Source organism: Mustela erminea, chromosome X, assembly GCF_009829155.1.
Source record: "Mustela erminea isolate mMusErm1 chromosome X, mMusErm1.Pri, whole genome shotgun sequence".
NCBI lineage: Eukaryota > Metazoa > Chordata > Mammalia > Carnivora > Mustelidae > Mustela > Mustela erminea.
The window spans coordinates 46,270,938-46,290,124 of NC_045635.1; the positions used below are offsets into that span (position 1 = coordinate 46,270,938).

The 19,187-nt window shown below is 39.6% G+C and overlaps 1 protein-coding gene across 9 annotated transcripts in view; it reads right to left on the reverse strand.

Annotated features, from left to right (window-relative positions):
• HUWE1 (HECT, UBA and WWE domain containing E3 ubiquitin protein ligase 1) overlaps positions 1-16,905 on the reverse strand; it is a 173,068-nt gene extending 156,163 nt beyond the window's left edge. For 2 of the 9 annotated variants that reach the window (XM_032331294.1, XM_032331298.1), the window contains exons 1-3: positions 16,770-16,905; positions 16,463-16,570; positions 10,647-10,781 (exon numbers count right to left, since the gene is read on the reverse strand). The gene's annotated coding sequence lies outside the window, so the exon portion shown is untranslated. Of the gene's footprint in view, positions 1-10,646; positions 10,782-13,897; positions 14,060-14,133; positions 14,376-16,462; positions 16,571-16,769 lie in introns of those variants that run through there. The other 7 variants (XM_032331304.1, XM_032331305.1, XM_032331297.1 and 4 more) reach the window with 6 other exon arrangements.
• Between the last annotated feature and the right edge of the window lie 2,282 nt (positions 16,906-19,187).

Consider the following 19,187-nt stretch of genomic DNA (forward strand, 5'->3'; position numbering starts at 1 on the left):
AAAGATTATCTTGTATTGGCAGATATAGGTAGAGAAAAGGGCACTGACAGACACTGCTGGTGTGAATGGCAATTCAATATAGCCTTTCTGGAGGTCGCTTTGGCAGTATCCATAAAAAATTTAAATGGTACCACCCTTTGACCCAGAAAGAACTCTACTTCTAAGGATCAACAAATAGGGAATGATTAAATTATAGGACATCCATGCTTTGAAATGCAAAGCACCATTAAAAAGAATGGAGTTGAGCTCTATGTTTTAACATACAAAAATATACATAGGACATAAACAGAGAAGCACAGTATGTAAATGCTAAAAGATATAGAAGAATATATACAAACTGTCAACAGACTTTTGAAATGTGGTATCAAAAAAACAAGACTATCATCTAGGGAGGGGAGAGACTAATTTTTAACAAAAATGTTTATTTTGTTTGAATCTTTAACAGGAAACACTTCCATAATTTAAAACAATAGAAAAGGGATACATAGATGGGCTCAGGGGAAAAAAAAGATGGGTTTATAAAACAACACTTTAATTTCAAAGTTTTATGAACAGGAAATTCAGTCCTAGCTACAGGCTTATGGCATCCATAAATATGCACAAAAACACATGGCCAAATTGAAATGTCCCATGAAAGAGCTCAAAATTGACCCCATGTTGAAAAGTAACAGCCCTAGTCAAAAGGGCTTTTTGGGGGGGACTTCTCATTTACCTTCCTACTCTTTCTACTCCCCCAAAGCTTCCCCATTTTGGGGGGTAACTTCTTATTCTGTGCTCCTATGGGTGACATCTGCTGGCACATTTAGAAACAGATTATAGTATAGCATACTGAAAATACTGGACTAGGTTAACCTGGATTCAATGCCCAACTCTACCACTAACCAGCAACCTTTGTTATCTTGGACAAATCATTTCCCCTAATCCAGGCCTATAAAGTAAAAGGAGTTTGATACAGTAATATCAAATACAGACTCTTATTCAGCTATTCTGTTGCACATGGAGAAGAGTGCCATTTTAAAGCCACTGGTCATTTGTTTTGCTAGAGGCAGAGATTTGAATTAACTGTGCAGGCAGTCTGACTTTACTTTTAAAAGCAAAAATCTATGTAAGATCTATGTAAAAGGTTGTCTTCAAGTGGTATCTACATCCCTCCGGATTATACTCTTAAGGATGGTCTTGCCAAGACACTCAAGGAAATGTAAATAGCAGGGAAATGGAGCCCCAGATTAGGCCAAAAGACTACAAGGCACCATAGGTTGGAGGAGTCAAGCCAGCCCCTACAAAATACAAAAGTAGATATAGATGTAAGGAGAGAGCCACCTATAGCAATGATACTGGATCTGTCCAGATTTAAGCTCTTCTCTAACACTAACCTATCAAGGCTTACCCTGAGAAGCTATCATACTATAAACCACATGGATCATACACTAAACTCACCATTGTGAATAATGTAGGACAGTGCTTGTAAAGGGCAATTTGATAGTAAGTATCCAAAGCCTTTTATATTTTTGCATTCCAGTTCTAGAAATTTCTTAAGGAAGTAAACATAATGTCACAAAGACATCTCATTCAGATGTTCTTAAGCTTCTTTCCTTTATTCAATACTTACTTACCAAATGGCCTACTGTGTGCTAGGAAGCATTCTTTAAATATCACGGAAAACTAGGACTTATAGGTCTGAAAATAGGAAACTGGTTAATAAATGATAAATTATGTACATCACAGAAAATAATAGAGCCATGAGAAGTATTATGTTGTCATAATACATTATGACAGGGAACAGAGATCAATAAAGTGGTAACAACAATTTAAAAATACCATTTTTATATTGGTTTGGAGAAAAGCTTTAAAAAAAAAATTTAGGGACAACTGAGGAAATGTGACTACAGACTAGCTATTTAGATATTAAGGTAAAGAACAAATTTCCTAGGTGTGATAAACAGTATTGTAGATATTGTAGGTCCTTATTAAGACAAGCAGGCCGAAGGACTTAAGGATGAAATGTCACTTTTTTTTTTAAGATTTTATTTATTTATTTATTTATTTATTTATTTATTTATTTATTTGACAGAGAGAGAGAGAGATATCACAAGTAGGCAAGAGGCAGACAGAGAGAGAGGAAGGGAAGCAGGCTCCCTGCTGAGCAGAGAGCCCGATGCGGGACTTGATCCCAGGACCCTGAGATCATGACCTGAGCCGAAGGCAGTGGCTTAACTCACTGAGCCACCCAGGCTCCCGAAATGTCACTTTTTTTTAAAGATGAAATGTCACTGTTACTTCATATGCTTCAGAAAAATTAAACACATATATGTACACATAAATCAAATATGGCAAATTTTAACTATTACTGGATATAGCCAGTGATATACAGATGCTCAATGTGCTATTCTTTCAGCATTTTTATGTTTGAAAATTTTCACAATAAAAAGCTGGAGGGAAGGTTATGAATTACATTTTTAAAGAGTAAAGTTTTGGGGAGAGAAAGTATGCTTATGCTACACAGGGATAAAGGAAAGCCTTGGAAGAATATATTGTGTACCAGCATACTAACAGTATTTATCTGAATGGCAGGAGATTTCTGTGCTTATTTGTGTATGTTTTCAACAATAAACCATATATACTGCTATAATCCTGAGAAACATTACTTAAAAATAAAGGCAGGAAAACATTTTCAAACAAGAACTACAATAAAATGAACAAATGACTAAAGGCCCACTCCCAAAGCATTCTTATTAAATGATTTTACAAACTAAATAAGTATGTAAACAATTCCACACAAGTAATAAATTGCTGTGTGAACATCACAATTTTTAAATTTCTACTTACATAAGTAATTTATACCGTTCTCACAATATGAAAATTCAAGCAATTCATGGTAAAGATCAAGTGGGAAGGGGAATACCGAGTTAAAGTACTTAAGAATTTCCCCTCAAATCATACCCCCCCCACTAAAAGATTGGAGGCAAAAATAAATGTTCAAGTTATCAGTTCATGAGGAGAGGCGGGTAGGCTAAGGGTTTTGTTTTATTATTCTCTGTATTCTTTAGTGTATTTTAAGTTTCTCGGAAAAAGAAATGCAATTACAGAAAAAGCAAAAGGTCCTCTTGACCACTCCTTCCAAAAAATCAGTTTACCCTAGTTTTTAATATCTAAATAGCAACATATAGTACATACTATCTTACAGCTTGCCAAGTATCTTCACATAAACAGCTGTATTAACTTAAACCACTTGTGGGCAGCATTCTAAGACCATACTCTTCCCTGTATTTTTGCCATAACCTGTACCTAATTATGTTTTGCCAATCTAATGGTTAAAAAATATCTCATTTTAATTTGCATTTCTAGTATTTAGTTTGAGTATCTTTTCTTGTTACCAGACAGTTTTAGTTCCTATTCTGGGAAAAGCCTGTCCTTAATTTTCTACTGCTTTTATTTTTAAAATGTTACTCTTATCATTAAGACAGGAACACACCAACCAAAATGTTAATGATGACTGAATATTTTTGTGGGAGTAGGAATCTTTTCCCAAAATAAGAACACATTTTCTAGTTCTTCCTAAATTAATTCAGTAACAGAAACTAGAAAATTATAAAAGTGGGTGAAAAAAAGCCTTTCAGATGCAAGTAGTACTTTCAGGATACCCTATTATAGGAGCACATAACACCCTAGAGGAACTCATAAAATCCAGCTTAAAGAAATAAACACACCTAAAGCACAAGTCTTGTTAAGAAATGAAATACTGGTTGAGGCTACTGATTCATTTGGGATACATTAACTAACTTCATTTTTAGAAAGCATATTTTGAGATCATGATGTACTTTTCATGTATCTTGTTTAAGCCCAACAAAATTCTGGGTTACATTCGCTATTGCACATTTTGTTCACTCCTCCTCATTGTACTAATCCCTCTGACTATGATTTATAAGTCTCCCTCCCCTAGGAGACCATGCTACCCTCCACTCCCTAGTTGCTTATCTTGGAATTTCCAGTATCTGGCATTATTGAGTATGTCCTCGAATATTTGTTGAGAGAATGAGTTATCATCCTTATTTAAAGGATGAGGAAACTAGCTCAGTGATGAAATAATTTGCCCCAAGTAACATAGCTATTAAGTATTTATTTTACATAAATTACAATGGCCATTAACTTTGTAGTATACTGTATAATTTAAACATTTCTAAGTAATGTATCATCTCACTTTAATGCCCACAGCAACTTATGAAGTAGGCTTTTTGATTACCATTTCATAGGTGAGAATGAAATATGGGGCACACACAAATCCTAGTTTATAAGAAGTTCAGCTGTCTCTTTACATACTTCATAAATCACTAATTGGGTATAGAACCCTCTATCTTTATGTAGCAAACATCTTGGGGAATGATGATGGGGGAGGGAGAAGACAAAAGGAAGACAGTTAAAGCAACAGGACAGAGACTGAAAATCAGTTTATAGGTCCATCTGAGGACCATAAACCGATATTGTAGTGTCAACCACATGTGCCACTCTGAAATCCGACCTTGGCCCAAAGGTTTTTCTTGATATTACCCTCTATTCACAGAAGACAACTGCAGGCTTTCACACAGATCAGCAGTCTCAAAGGCTGGGGATACAGAGCTAAGGAGAGCTTTGAAAAACAATAAGGTTACATCACACATGGACAAAGCAGGTGGAAAAGTGACAACATAAAGGAAAATGCTAAGGAACTTTAAACATTACCTCAGTCCTTAAATGGACTGTGAGTTTCTCAAGTGAAGAAACCAACTCTCATTCATTTTATGTCCCTAGCTCCTTGAACTTAAGAACACTCAGTAAATGGTTACTGAACTAAAAGGAGCTTAAGATGTGAGGGAAAAAGATGTATTAATTTTTTAAAAATGGCTTTAAAATTTATTGAGCACTTACTATGTGCCATGTGTTATACTTCTGATAATATATAAAATGTTAAAAGGGTAATATTTACCTCTTTTCTAATCTGCTAGATATGGTGCTACTCAAGTATATTAACAGTGGTGATACTGATGACTATTAGGAAGACTCATTATGGGTTAAGGTTACTAAGGTTACAGCAGAACCTTGAACAGAACAAAGTTGAACAGTAGGGGGCTATGTAGATGTAAGGAGATCAAGGCAACCAATGTATTACACATCACCACAGAAGTAGATACGACCCTTTAGAGGGTATGAACATGACTCCTAATGCTTGGCAAAGAGAAAAACCACTCTGGTGACACCCACTTATCTTGGGCCAGACAAAGTCTGCCCCAAAATGACCAAAATATAAACCCTTTTCTTCCCCACCACTGATGATCCCAACACAGAGCTGAAGGGTCCAGATAGGCTTTGCTAACTGGCCATCAATTCACCACCGTGACTGCCCATCTCTGAGCTGTTGAAGGGGTTATGTGAAACTGTTAAAGAAATGACCATCTGCTGACTACATAGAGTATACTAACCACCTAAATTACCCCACTTAACCCCACAAATAAAGCATTTTCCCCAGATGAGACAATGGATAGGTTAACTTGCCCAATATGACAGAACTATAAAAAAAATTAAAAATTCAGCATTTATCCTACCCTTCTTGTACAAACTATATCACTGAGTAACCTTACACAATTATTCCACCTAATACACAAAAACAAAATGACAGAGCTAAAACATCACCATTTTGATATTTCCAATAAACTAATCCATCTAAGCTTTAGACAGAAATGGCTGTTAATATAAAAAAAAATACAAGACGTCATTACAACTTAATGAATGTTGTGCACAAATACACCACCGCCAATTCTTGCCAAAGGACATGAACCTGAATTTATAAAAGCCTCTGGATCCACTGTAAATTTGCAGGAAATACAGAGGACAGACAAACATAATAACTGTATTGAGTGTGCAATAAAGAAATTCAGTCTGTGGGAAACTCCACAGGTCAAACGGCCTAAGTTATTCAACAGATACAGTATAAGGAAAAGAAAGAAAGAAAGAAAGGAAAGTTACAGGTATTTAAAATACATCAAGTTTTAAAAAGTAGACAAAGCAAATTATCCTGTTCAGGGGTGTATACTTGGATGATAAAAGCAGAACAATACAAGAGATTATTATAAAGTCAGAAAAGTAGACACTTTCTGGAGAGGGAAGATGCTGTGACTGGGATGAGCACATGGAAAGACTTATGGTTTAACAGGCAAAGTCCTATTTCTTGAGTTGGGTAATGGTGACAAAAGTGTTTGCCTTAGTTTATTAACCTGTGAAATTGTTTATGGGTGGTTTGCCTTATCTGTATTCTATTTCTTACAATAAAAGGAAAACACTATATTCACATTAAAGCTGCTTATGTATGGTATGATTCTATTTGTATGAGATGCCTAGACTAGGCAAATCATAGAAATATAAAGTAATTAGTGGTTGCCAAAGGCTGGGGTGGTTCGGAGAGAGAAGGGGAGTCACTATTAATGGGAACTGGGTTTCCTTAGGGGTGATGAAAATGTTTAAAAAATGATGTGGTAATGGCTGTACAACTGTGAACACATCAAAAATCACTGTATGCAGGGCACCTGGGTGGCTCAGTGGGTTAAAGCCTCTGCCTTCAGCTCAGGTCATAATCCCAGGGTCCTGGGATCGAGCCCCACATCAGGCTCTCTGTTCAGCAGGGAGCCTGCTTCCTCTTCTCTCTCTCTGCCTGCCTCTCTGCCTACTTGTGATCTCTGTCAAATTAATAAATAAAATCTTTTTTAAAAAATCACTGTATGCTTCAAGTGGGCACATCATATGGCATGGGAATTGTATCTCAATAAAACTGTTTTAAAAAAGTCTAAGACACCCCTGTTAAGCCAAGACACATGTTTAAAACAAAGCCTGGGGTGGAGCCCAAGAACTTGCACTTCTGACAAGTTCCCAGATGCTGCTGCTGCTGTCGATCTGGGGGCCACATTTTGAGAACCAATGCAACAAGGGATTTCAAAACTGCTTATATCTCAAAGTAGTACTAAACAGCACTGGAAAGTGAAGTGTTTTACTCAGGGACTGAGAAAACAGTCCAGGAAAAAAAAAAGTTAACACTCTGCAAAGCACTGTTCTATTCCAACTGATTCCCTGACCATCAACATCTGCATCTCCTAGGAATTTGCTGGAAATGCAAATTCTCAGGCCCCTTCCAGACCTATAGGATAGGAAGCTCTGGGGATGGAGCTCAGCAATTTGTTTGAGCAAGCCCCTCTAGGTGATTCTGACATTCCCAAAAGTTTCAGAGCTATTGTTCTAAGCACTTTATATGCATTAACTCAGCTAAACTCCAAAACCCTATGAAGTAGGTAATACTATTAGCATTTTACAGATTAAGAACTGTGGCACAGAGGTTAAATAATTTGCGCAAGATGACAAATGGTAAAAAATGAAGTCAGAACTTGAGCCTAGAGAGGCTGGTTCCAGAGTCCATGCTCTTAATCACTATGATGAAAGATCTTTCCACCCACAAGAACTCAACTGGCAGAATGCAATAATGAAGAATTAGTGGAAGAAAAAAATACAAAGACCAGGAGAAATATGTCCCACTAAATACACAGGCAAATAATCACAATTTATGCAAATAATGTTGTCATTAAAAAAGCAATCTTCCAGGGGCGACTGGGTGGCTCAGTGGGTTAAAGCCTCTGCCTTCAGCTCAGGTCATGATCCCAGAATCCTGGGATCGAGCCCCTGCACGGGCTCTCTGCTCAGCAAGGAGCCTGCTTCCTCCTCTCTCTCTGCCTGCTTGTGATCTTTTATCAAATAAATAAATAAAATCTTTTTTTAAAAAAAAAAAAAAGCAATCTTCCAAAAGCATTCCAAAACATAAGCAGCCATCAAATACAATATATCCCAGTATTTCCAGAACAATTATCTCAGATATCTAATTATAAGGATTTAAAATCTGGATTACGCTAAAGATGGCACAAATTCACGGCAGTTTTGTTCACATTTACCAATCTTTAAAATCTAAATGATTATACTACAAGGTCATTGCAGAATAATTTGAATCTCCCTATTCCTAGTCCCTTTTAATCACTGTACAGTCAGAATGTAGGGGTTGAAAAAGAACTTTCACATTCCTCTAGTCCAATCAGCAATCCAGGCTGAACCATCTACAATACTGATCTTCTTATATTATCTTATATTATCTTCTGATATTCATTAAGAACCTAAAAAACAAATCCCAACTTTCTATAAAATCACATCCTGGGATCAATCCATGTCACCACTGTAATTTTTAAAGCCAAATGATTAAAAACTTTTTAAGGGCATTAAAATGTGAAAATGTTCAATATTAACAGCCAAAACAAAACCTACAGTTGTTTTAGTCACAGAGAGCCACTCTTTCACACTATCTGAAAACATTTCTATAACCAGAAGACCAAGCTGGTTAACAAGTACATCAAGTTTTAGCAACTCAACCCCTATGACACATCAAATGAGAGAGCTTCCAAAGAATCTTCTGAGCTGAATTATCCCTGACATTAACATGTAAACATCTGGTAACCAGTCATTGAGGAAACAAGTCAGAGAACAACAATACAGCAAAACACCCAGAGCCCAAGCACTTGGGACTATCAACCTTATAGATAGTGAGACCACTGTAAAGCAGCCCAATATGGTTACAGCTACACAGCAAATTTTAACAATTTAACAGCAGGAAAGGTAACCTGGAATGTGAAGGGCAAACATTTTCAAAGCAACCAAGTTTGGTATTTCAATAATACTTTGAACCCATGGCTAAAAACACAACAAAAGAGAAAAAACCAACAGCATTTCCATTATAAACTTGTAGCTATTAAGAACCCTGGAAACAATTCAAATATTGAAATGCCTACTGCATAAAACTCTGATCCAAAAATCTAGTTATCCCAGATTCAAAACTCCGGATTAGAAGGTGTAAGTGACCTTGTTCAAACTTCTAGTGACTACAGAAAACTGAAGACAGGAGTAAATATCTAACCATGATATCCAACACACTCAAAATTTTTTTGTTAAAATGAATGGACTTCACTGGAATTCCCAAGAAATCACTTCTTTAAATAGTCACTTTTCAACCAGCGATCTGATTTCGCCATAATGAATAAAGAACTGAAAAGCCTGAACTCATGATCCATAGCACTGGTGATTCAAAATCATTTTTATCTAAATACCTCAAAAACTTTCATTCATGATCTCTACCCTCTCTGCCCTTCACCTTGGAATCACTCTCATTTTAAAGGTAGGCTCAAGTGGCCTTTCTCTGCCAATATTTGTGCTTATGTCCAACTGCCATCCCCAGGTTTTGACTATGCAAGGGACAGATAGATCCCAAGATAACCAATTCTACACCTGGAAAGAAATGAACAGTTTAAAGGACTTTGTGCTGTCGATCACCATTTCCAAAATAAATAAAATGAAAACTAATAACATAAAAACTATGGTTGCGTATTAATAGCTGAAAATCAGGATGCAAGCAGAAGCTCTCAAAAACTGGTTAGTACTGCCATTTCAAAAACTATTATTAGAGCCAAAGAACTCATCACTAAGGCTTAACAGCTTAGAAGTTATGGGTCAGAGCAGCTGAGATACCAACATCAAAAGAATAAAAAGCAACATTGTAAGATAGTATAAAAATAACTAAACCACCTAAGGAAATTGAAACCATGAAAAATCCCAAAGGCACACTTAAGTCATTATCTAGGAAACATTAGCTTCTTCCATAAGGAGGCCTACTTTTCATGTGGAGCAGTAAGCAGGGCCAAGACATGGAACCAAGGTCAGGTATCAATTAAATCAGACTCTGCCACAGAAAAGGGAATCCATGACTAGTTATTTTGGGATAGTGCCTAGGCCAGCAGTATCAACTCCAACTAGAATACAGGAGATTACTGCTTTTGTTCCATTATAATGGGGGTCCTCCAAGGTCTTTAACTTAATAAGAACGTGTTAGATACCACTGCTGGGATACAATCACCAAATGTGAGGGAAGTTGCACAACAATTTCTTCAAAATATCAGAAGAAAAAAAGGTAGAGAGTCTGCAGATTAAAGTAGATTTAAGAAATATACATCTCCACCTTTGTGATAAATGGATTTTCTTTGGACCCTAATTCAAACTAAAATATGAACATTAGCTTCATATTTGATATCTTCAAAAATCACTGTTAATTTTTTGAGTTGTGATAATAGTTTTTGAGGTTATGTTAAAAGAGCCTTTCTCTTTCAGGCATATAAATATTTTTCAAGTAAAAATATGACAGCAGGGGTTTATTTCAAAATAATAGATGGGGACAGTAGGTATAAGTACAGATGAAGCAGAATGGCTACAAGCTGGTAACTGTTAAAACTGGTGATAGATACACAGAGGGATCATTATACTACCTGATTTCTGTATGTTTGATTTTTCATAACTCTTTGATAAAGAATTGATTAGACATAATATCTTACAACTTTTTTTGAATGGAGCTTTAAGTGATTTAAAAATCACATACAGACGGACTTCATTTAAACAATAACGAGAGAAGCAGCCAATGCCACATCAGATCCAAACAATGAAAGAAACCAAAGTAGCTCAATTACAGAATGGAAATATATACCCCCCACCTCCACTCCATGAAGTAAAATATAAATACTACCCAAAGATCTACAAAAACTAACCTAAAATCACAGCCAATCATACTCATCCTGGTGGGAAATCCCAAACTTCTCCAACAGCTTCCTGAACCTTCTGACCAAGTTGGGCTGCTAGTTCCTCTGGAGTACTAACCCACTCAGGTCAGACTACTGGAGGACCTACCAAAAAAAAGGGTGGGGAGAAAGAGATAACACATTTATTAGGGTGTAGGGGAGTTAACCATTATATCAATGTTCAAACATGATCACAGTTATTATTTCTCAAGCAATAGCCCACACATACCAATTTTTATTTTTAAGGACCTGTTTTAAGCAGCAACAAGAATTCAGAACCAAGAGCCAACACCCTGAAAACTCAACTCAGTCCTCAACCCAAATGAAATGATAGGGGATAGTAATTACAATTTTATATCCTCACTATAAACTGATACTAAGGCAATATTAAATTTATTATTTTCTTGTGGAAAAAAATCTGCACTCATAAAAACTACTCTTCACCTTCACACATGCTTTTTGGGCATACTGGGAGACAACTGATAAACACCTGGGAAACAGGTTGAACTTTACCACTGAAGCTTAGACAAAGCTTCTGACTGCTATTGCCACTCCTTCCTCTCTCTCCCTCCTTAGAGATCTACTAGAATAAATTAAACCTTTTAGGTCACACCTAGATTTATTTATTTATTTATTTCCAGATTTATTCTAGTCCTGAATGACAAGAATCAAATTAAGATTTAGTTAATTACTGATTCATTGCTTGACCCACTGTAAAAAACTCCAAGGCAGTATCTCAAAACAGAAAGTGATCTCCTGTCCTCCAATGAAAAAGAGAATATTCTATTACCTCCAAAGCACCTTAAACTGAACAAAACCAACCCTAAAGCTCAAAACTAGTGTCTACACAGTTAATTACCAGATGGTTCCCATGGTAGATCTTTAATCCTACATAAACTTTTCACCATCATGTTCCTGTTTCAAGCCCCATCACCCGCCCAAGGTTAAGAGTAATAGATGAAAGTGTTCAGTTTAATATTGGTCTAATCAAAATATTAACAGTAAGAAAAACTACCTCCAAATCGAATACACTCACTTCTATTTAAAAAGAATGCTGGAAAATATAAAATGGCAAAACACAACAGGAGGTAGTGCATTAAAGAACTGGTAGTAATTCATTATGGGAAATAAGCTTGGTATTCCAAACAACTTTTCTAAATTCTCTAAGACAGGAATTACCCTGTGCAGGTATAGCCAAATAGCAGATCCCCACACTGATCTGAGGAACCAAAGAAAGGAAGCTGGGGGAAAGCAGTGTGAACACTTGAAAACTAGCTGGCAGAAGTTCCCTTGATTACTGTGAAAAGCATAGCAACAAATTTCATCTTTGAGTGAATAACAGAACAAACTCTTTTTGAAGCAGTGGAAAGAGGGACTGGGCAAGGGATGAGGCATTCCTTCTAAAAGGCAGAACACCTGGGTGTGGTTCTTGACAGGAACCTTATGGCCAGTGGTTATTTCAAGCTAGTGACTTTGCAATTAAATTCCTAGACCAGTAGATTAAGAGAGGTGGAAATCACAATCAAACACCAAGAACCACGGGAAATAAAGAATTTGGCCCATGAGTAGGAAAAAACTACAAAAATGACAGGGCTGGCCTAGAAATATACTGAAAACGTACAATTAGAGGAATAAAAAATCTTCTTCTTTTCCAGATCATAAAACTATCATATGACACAGATCAGTCTTCCAACCTATTCTCACACCTAGAAAAAGTAACCACAATTTATTGTGTGCCTACCATAAGCTGGGCACTTTACAAATTGTCGAATTCTAGTAACTGTAAGTGTTACTATCTATTGTACAGATGAGAAAACTGAGAATCTGAAAATTTGCCCAAAGTTCGACGTGAACACAAAGCACACAGTTATTTCTACCATACCAGGGTGCCTCCCTTGAATGGACAATGTTGAGGTCTCCTCAATCTACTCAACATTGGGGTTAACAGAAAACAATGCCGACAAGCAATCTACAAAGAAAACAAATGATAGGGAATCATCCATAGTAATGGTGGAATGGGGGAAGGGAAGAGAAAAAAGTAGAACAGGGCAGTGACTGAGGGTCAGAAAATAATCAAAGCTATTTTATTTTCTAGCACATGGAGGAGGGGAAACGTAGTGGAGCCTGACAGGAGGGTATCTTCTCTCTAGCGGATTCAACTCTTGAAAAAAGAACACGGGGGTGGGAAGATAATTAAATGAGACGCATGTTAGATATGGTTAGTAGCAAAGACAGAGGTCCACAGACCTAGAGGACTCAAGAACTCAGAGCAAGGCAGGGAAAAGGGGAGGTTCCCGAGCTTGCAAAGAGGGATGGCAGGGGACAGAGAAGGACAAAAAGTTGGTTTACTGGAGGATTATCTTCTACAGCCTTTTCTTTACTTTTTTTTTTTTTTTGAAGAGGGGTGTTATGAGGAAGGAAAGGCTAAGAGCCCCAAGAACAAGAGGTCTGCAATCATCCAGTCACCAACCCATTCATTGTTCCATCTAAGAGCGGTCGAGCAGTCTGCAAAGTTGCAGAAATCTGTCCTGTACTCGAATCAGGGTCATACAAGCATGAAGACCCGAGGAAATGGAAGGCTACCATATAATTCCATCCACAAAGATGGAGTAAATGCACGGAACGTGAAAGGCTCTACTCAAGTCTTGCGTCAAGGGGACCAATAGAAGAGGGAGACAGTCCTGGTTAAGGGGCTTGGACTAAGCTCTTCCTTAGAAGGGCTGGGGTGGGGGTTACAGGGAAAAGCTTTGTCTCCTCTTATTAAATACGAGCATTAACTATCCATGTGGATGAGGTCAGAATTAGGGGGAAAAGGGGAGGAGTACGTCAGAGACACCGAAGCTTGACCCCTAAATCTTAGTTAAAAAACCAAAGCAGTTGGACAACTGGAGCCCACCTCAACTCAAGAAAAATTAGGAGATTCGTTTGGGCCGCGGAAGGGGCGGAGAACAGAGGCAGGCCTGAAAAAAGGTAGTAGGGAGACAACCAGTCGTCATTGATTGGTCCCCTTTCCCCCACCGCCCAATCTAACCCCCAGCCCCACTCTCTAACTCACTCCAGGACTCCCGCCCCCCACCCTTCCCAACCCGCCCACTGCGGTGGCAACAACGGAGGCGTTGACCGATTGGTGGGGCAAAGGCGGGCCCACACGCGACGGAGGCCCGGGAAATGGTGTCGCCTCGCACAGAGACGGCGTGGTCTTTGCCTCAGGTTCGGCTTACCAGCACCTCGGTGTTTCGCCAACAGTCACCTCCTTAACGTTGGGTGCTTGGGAAGCGTCACAAACGCGGATAGCCAACACCTCAGTCTCCGGTCCTGGCCGGACAGACATCAGCTTCCGCCGCCATCTTAACAGCAGGCGGACCGACCCTAGTCACTGCCCCCCCCTACCCCAAGCTACCTCCGCCACCTCCAACGGATCCCACGAGGACGTAACCCCGCTCGCGCGAGAACTCACCGGCTAAGAACAGCACGAGCCGAAGACGCTGCTGCCGCCTCCGCGGCTGCTGCAGTCCGTAGCTGAACCGCGGCCGCCTCCGCGCGATCCCGCGAGAACCTCTTACCGGACGGGAAAAGCCTGAGCCCAGCCCTTCCCAGACCCCTCCTCCCACCAAAGCCGAAGTCGCTACGGATCCGCTCTCACCCTACGCGAAGCGAAAAGCAAATGACGCACAACCCCACGAAGCACTGAGGGGCGGAGCCAATCTGCCGCCGCCGGCTCCCGCATGCGCCGAGAAAACTATCGCGATATTACGCTTTAGTCTCTGCGAGACCTTCGAATTCACCGCAGGATGCCGCCCGCGCCTCGCCTTTAGGAAACACGAGATCTCGCGAGACCTAGCGCACGCTCCTAAAAAGGAGAGAGGCGGGGTTTCAATGAAAATGACTGGGAGTTTTTCGGGGGAAGGGAGGAACCTCCCGTCCTGCAGGGATCTCGCCTACCACGAGGTTTCCGACCCACTGCGGAGCTGGCTGCCAAACCTCGCGATGACACAGCTCAGCGCCAAATCTCGGCCATGTCCTGAAAACTGCCTCCGCCCCCGATCTAAGGTGTCTAGAGCCTAGTGCTTGAGGAAAATTTAAAAAGTCAACCTGTTTATTCTCACGCTTCCGGGCAGAGCTGTACCAATTAGCCAAACTCCATTCTGGAAGAGGAGCAATGGGTCCCCCATTGTTACCTGCCTCCAGTAATCACATATTATCCTGGACTAACACATAAAAGACGTTCAGTCTCACAAAAAGCTCGCAAATGCAAATGAAAACAATGACATAACATTTTTGGCCCATTAGATCGGGGAAAAATTTTTTTAAGACATAATATCCTGACTCTTTCCCTCGCCGCACTGCAGGTTAACCTGAATCCATTTTAACGTAACGAAAGACTCATATCGTTAGTTCCAGCACTAAAGCCACTAATTTTTAACTCCGGACGCTTTACCTTGGCTTAACCAAAAGATCATAAAGTGGTTTTCGCCAAACAAAGGAGTATGCCCTCAAAGGAAAATTCAAGCTTGGGGGGGGCGTGCTTGCAGTTTTTAATATGGCAGTTTTTCCACGTCTAGCCAACAATGTTTCTCCAATAAATCTTGGATCCAATCTGGCTCGATTTGTGGGCTTTTCTCTTCTAATGCATTGTTCTGTCCATTCTCATTTAAATATTGTTCCTTTGGAGTGCATTTTAATAGATGGTAGTACAAATACTCCCATCTTATCTTTTAAAATATTTTCTCTGTTATTCTTAGCCATCTTTTTTTCTGGATGAACTTTAGAATCACATTAAGTTCCAAAAACTTGGCATATTTATTGACATTCCATCAATTGTATAAATCGACATAGGAAAAATGGTCATCACTACAAAATTGAGCCTTCTTATCAAGAAGCATGGTATCCCTTCTCCGTGTATGCAAACATTCTTTTATTATATATCTCAATAAAGTTTTGTAGTTTACTTCTAGGGTTTTTGTTTTTCATTTTTCTTGCTACTGCGAATGGGGTTATTATATTAAATTTTTGAAATGCTTATCGCTTATAGATATTTGATATTTGCGTACTTTTGTAATCCGACAAATAAAAAATATGTTCAATTTCACTGGTAATCAGAAAAATGGAAATGAAAACAATGACATACCATTTTTTGCACTTCAAATTGGCCCAAATTACAAAGATTGATAATTATTCATGTTGGCACAACTGTGGAAAAATGGGCAATGTTGCACAACATTGGAGAGTGTGAAACAGTATAGCCTTTTGCGAAGGCAATTTGGACAAATCTATCAAAATTCCAAATGCATATACACTTTGAGAGTAGCGATTACTCTTCTAAGAATTTCTCCTACGGAAATACTCATACATGTGCATGAAACGTATATATACAAACCCATTCATTATAGCATTGCTTGTAATAGCCCCCTCCCCCCTTCAAAGGGAAACAAGCTAATGTATATCAATCGGGAAATGGTTAAATAAACTGTAGTACAATCGTACAATGCAGCTGTTTACAAATGAGATAAATTCAGATTCCCTGATATAGGAAGATCTACAAAACATATTAAGTTTTTAAAAAGCAATTAGTCGAAATGAATATGCGTGTGTGTGTGTGTGTGTAGTACCATTTAGATACCAAAACATACATATACAACACCTAGTAGTTACCCGCGAAGCCTGCCTGCCTGCCCCTCACCTTCCCCCTCCTCTGAGGCCGCCTTCCGAGAGCCTGTGAGAGAAACGCCGAAGGCCCGGCCTCTACTCCCTCTCTAGGGCCACTTGGCCACGACTAATGCCGGTACCTCGCATCCCCACTGTCAGCACTGTCAGCCGCTCTCCCGCCGCGCTGCCTGCCGCTGCCCGGCTGCCCCTGAAGATGCAGCTAGCTTTCTGCTGGCGCCGGCTGAGGCCTGGGGGAGGGGAGAGAAGGCGGGGTTGAGGGAGGGTTGGGGCAGGCCACCGCGCCCCTTCACCAGCCTCTCGGGCTGGCTCCCCAAGGCCGCCACCTCCGCCACTCCGCGCAGGGTCCCGTGGGAACAACCCTCCGCAAGGAGCAGAGAACCGCCTCGCGAGCAGAGCGCGCCCCCCAACCCGGGGGAAGACGCTCACCTCGGTGGCAGTAGCTCCGCGGGGCCCGCAGAAGGGTGCCAGGTCCTCGGCCCTGCTTCAGCCCCGCTTCAGCCCTGCTCCCCTCGCTCGCCCTCCGCGGAAAACCTACCCCTCCGGCTCTCCCCACACCCGATCTGAGGCTCCACCCCCTCGCTTGAGAAGCCCCGCCCCTGCCCCTCCGGCGGGCACTCCCTCCGCGGTGGAGCAGAGTCCCCTTCAGGGGACTGCGCCTGAGCTCTTCGCGGTCCAACAAACCCAATGGTAGAGGATAGTAGGGTCGCTAGGGAATTGGATTTGATTCGTGGTACGATGGGAGCCACTGAAGGGTGACGTGATTTGATTTGATTTACCTTTAAAAATTAATCTCTCCAGCTGCCTTGTGAAGAATAGGGGGCGAGAGGGCAAGCAGGGACACGGTGCGGAGTGCTGGAGACGACGGGGACGCCCACTACAGTGAATCCCCCCGGCAAACCCTTAGAACACTTTCTCCAGGCACATAGTAAGCTCTCAATAAACATTCTCTTTATTGTTCCTCTTGGTATTATTTGGGGTGGTAGTGCGATTGGCAGAGTTTATAAAGGATTTGCACCTGTGAATGCATAGGAATAAAAAGAATTTTATAGGAGATACCCCTATTAACCATGCGTCATCTGGGTTGCAGAATGAGGTTAGAGGGTGAGAGGAGAGGGGAGCTTTGAATTGCAACTTTCGGTAAGGTTTGAGTTTGGTTGTTTTTGTTTGTTTGTTTGTTTTCAGAAAAGCATGTATTAACTCAGTATTTTTAAGTATATACACAAAAGCACTGTCCAAAATACTCTTGAGACGTAGAAGAAATAAAAACTGTAATTCCAGTTTTAATTCTAACCTTACAGAACAGTGGTTCATGCCCGGAAATGAGTATCTGATGAATGGATCCACTGCCCGCCAAATATATATTTATACAAAAATTTTGTGTATGAGCTCGGCTTTATGGAGGCCCCTTTTGAGAGGGATTGATCCATATTTTTACAGTACTATTTTTAATGGGTGACTGTTACTCCATTAATGTTAATTATTTAACCAAGATCCCATGTTTAGGGCTTTTTTTTTGTTAAAAGAAATACAGACATGAACTTTGATGTAACTATATATACGCATATTTCTAAGATGTCTCTCAAGAAATTTGTAGAAATGGAAAAGATAGCGTCAAGATGTCACTGCTCCCAAAAAAGTACATGACAGGTTTTCCAGAACAGTTGTAAAACTATTCAGTCCCATCAGAAATATATAAAAATTCCAGTTTATTTGGATATTCTAATATCTTCACCAATAGTGCTATTACAGTCCTCAAAAAACTTTTTAGGGACACCTGGGTGGCTCAGTTGATTAAGGGTCGGCCTTCTGCTCAGGTCATGATCCCAGGGTGCTGGGATCACGTCCCGCATCCGGCTCCCTGCTCAGCCAGGAGCCTGCTTCTCCCTCTGCCTGCTCTGCCTGCTGCTCCCCCTGCTTGTGCTCTCTCTCTGACAAATAAATAAAATCTTAAAAAAAAAACTTTTTAATTTAGTAAACCCTTTGACTCTAATTCTAATCTCTCACAGCATCTGCATTAGTTCTAATAATCTATTGGCTCTGTACCTAGTCCTAACCCCTACATTTCTACTGTTAATTCCTAGGCCCCATGATGTCTAGTTTTTCAACTCCTAATTCTAAAATCCCACATACCCCACAATCTTCATTATAATTTCAATCTGTAGGAGTCTTCAGTTTACTTGCCAATTTCAGTCCTTTTATAGTCTTAATTCCAACCAACATCCCCCTACAGACACAGGCACGTGCATGTGAGCGCGCGCGCGCGCGCGCGCACACACACACACACACACACACACACACTTCTATTTCTTATTGTAGAATATTCAGAAAATATATGAAAGCATAAGGAAAATACCAAAAGATAAAAAACCTGTAATCCCACCACTTAGAAACACTAATAATGCCTTTTATAATGCATTATATAATATTTATAGTTTTAAACAAAAATCTTATCTAACCTCGTAAATATTTGCTAAGTAATTAAATATTTGTCTATAACATTTTATCTTATAACATCATCTTAATGGCAACATGAAACATTCCTTTCTTTAACATGTAATTAGCTTTGTTTTTCTTCTTTTCATTTTAAAAAGGTTTTCCTAATTACACACAAATGAGTACATTTTTGCAAAAACACTTACCACAGATGCATTTAAAGTTCCTCTTACATTCACACACTCCTATAGAAATACATAGCATTTTGTGTTGTTTACTTTTTAAAGATATAAAGGGCATCCTATTTTATGTACTGTTCTGTTAATTGCTTTATTCTCTTTCCATGCTTGAAGATCTTTCCATGTCAGTATCTATAAATCTATGTCGTTTGTTTTATGTACTGTATAGTAT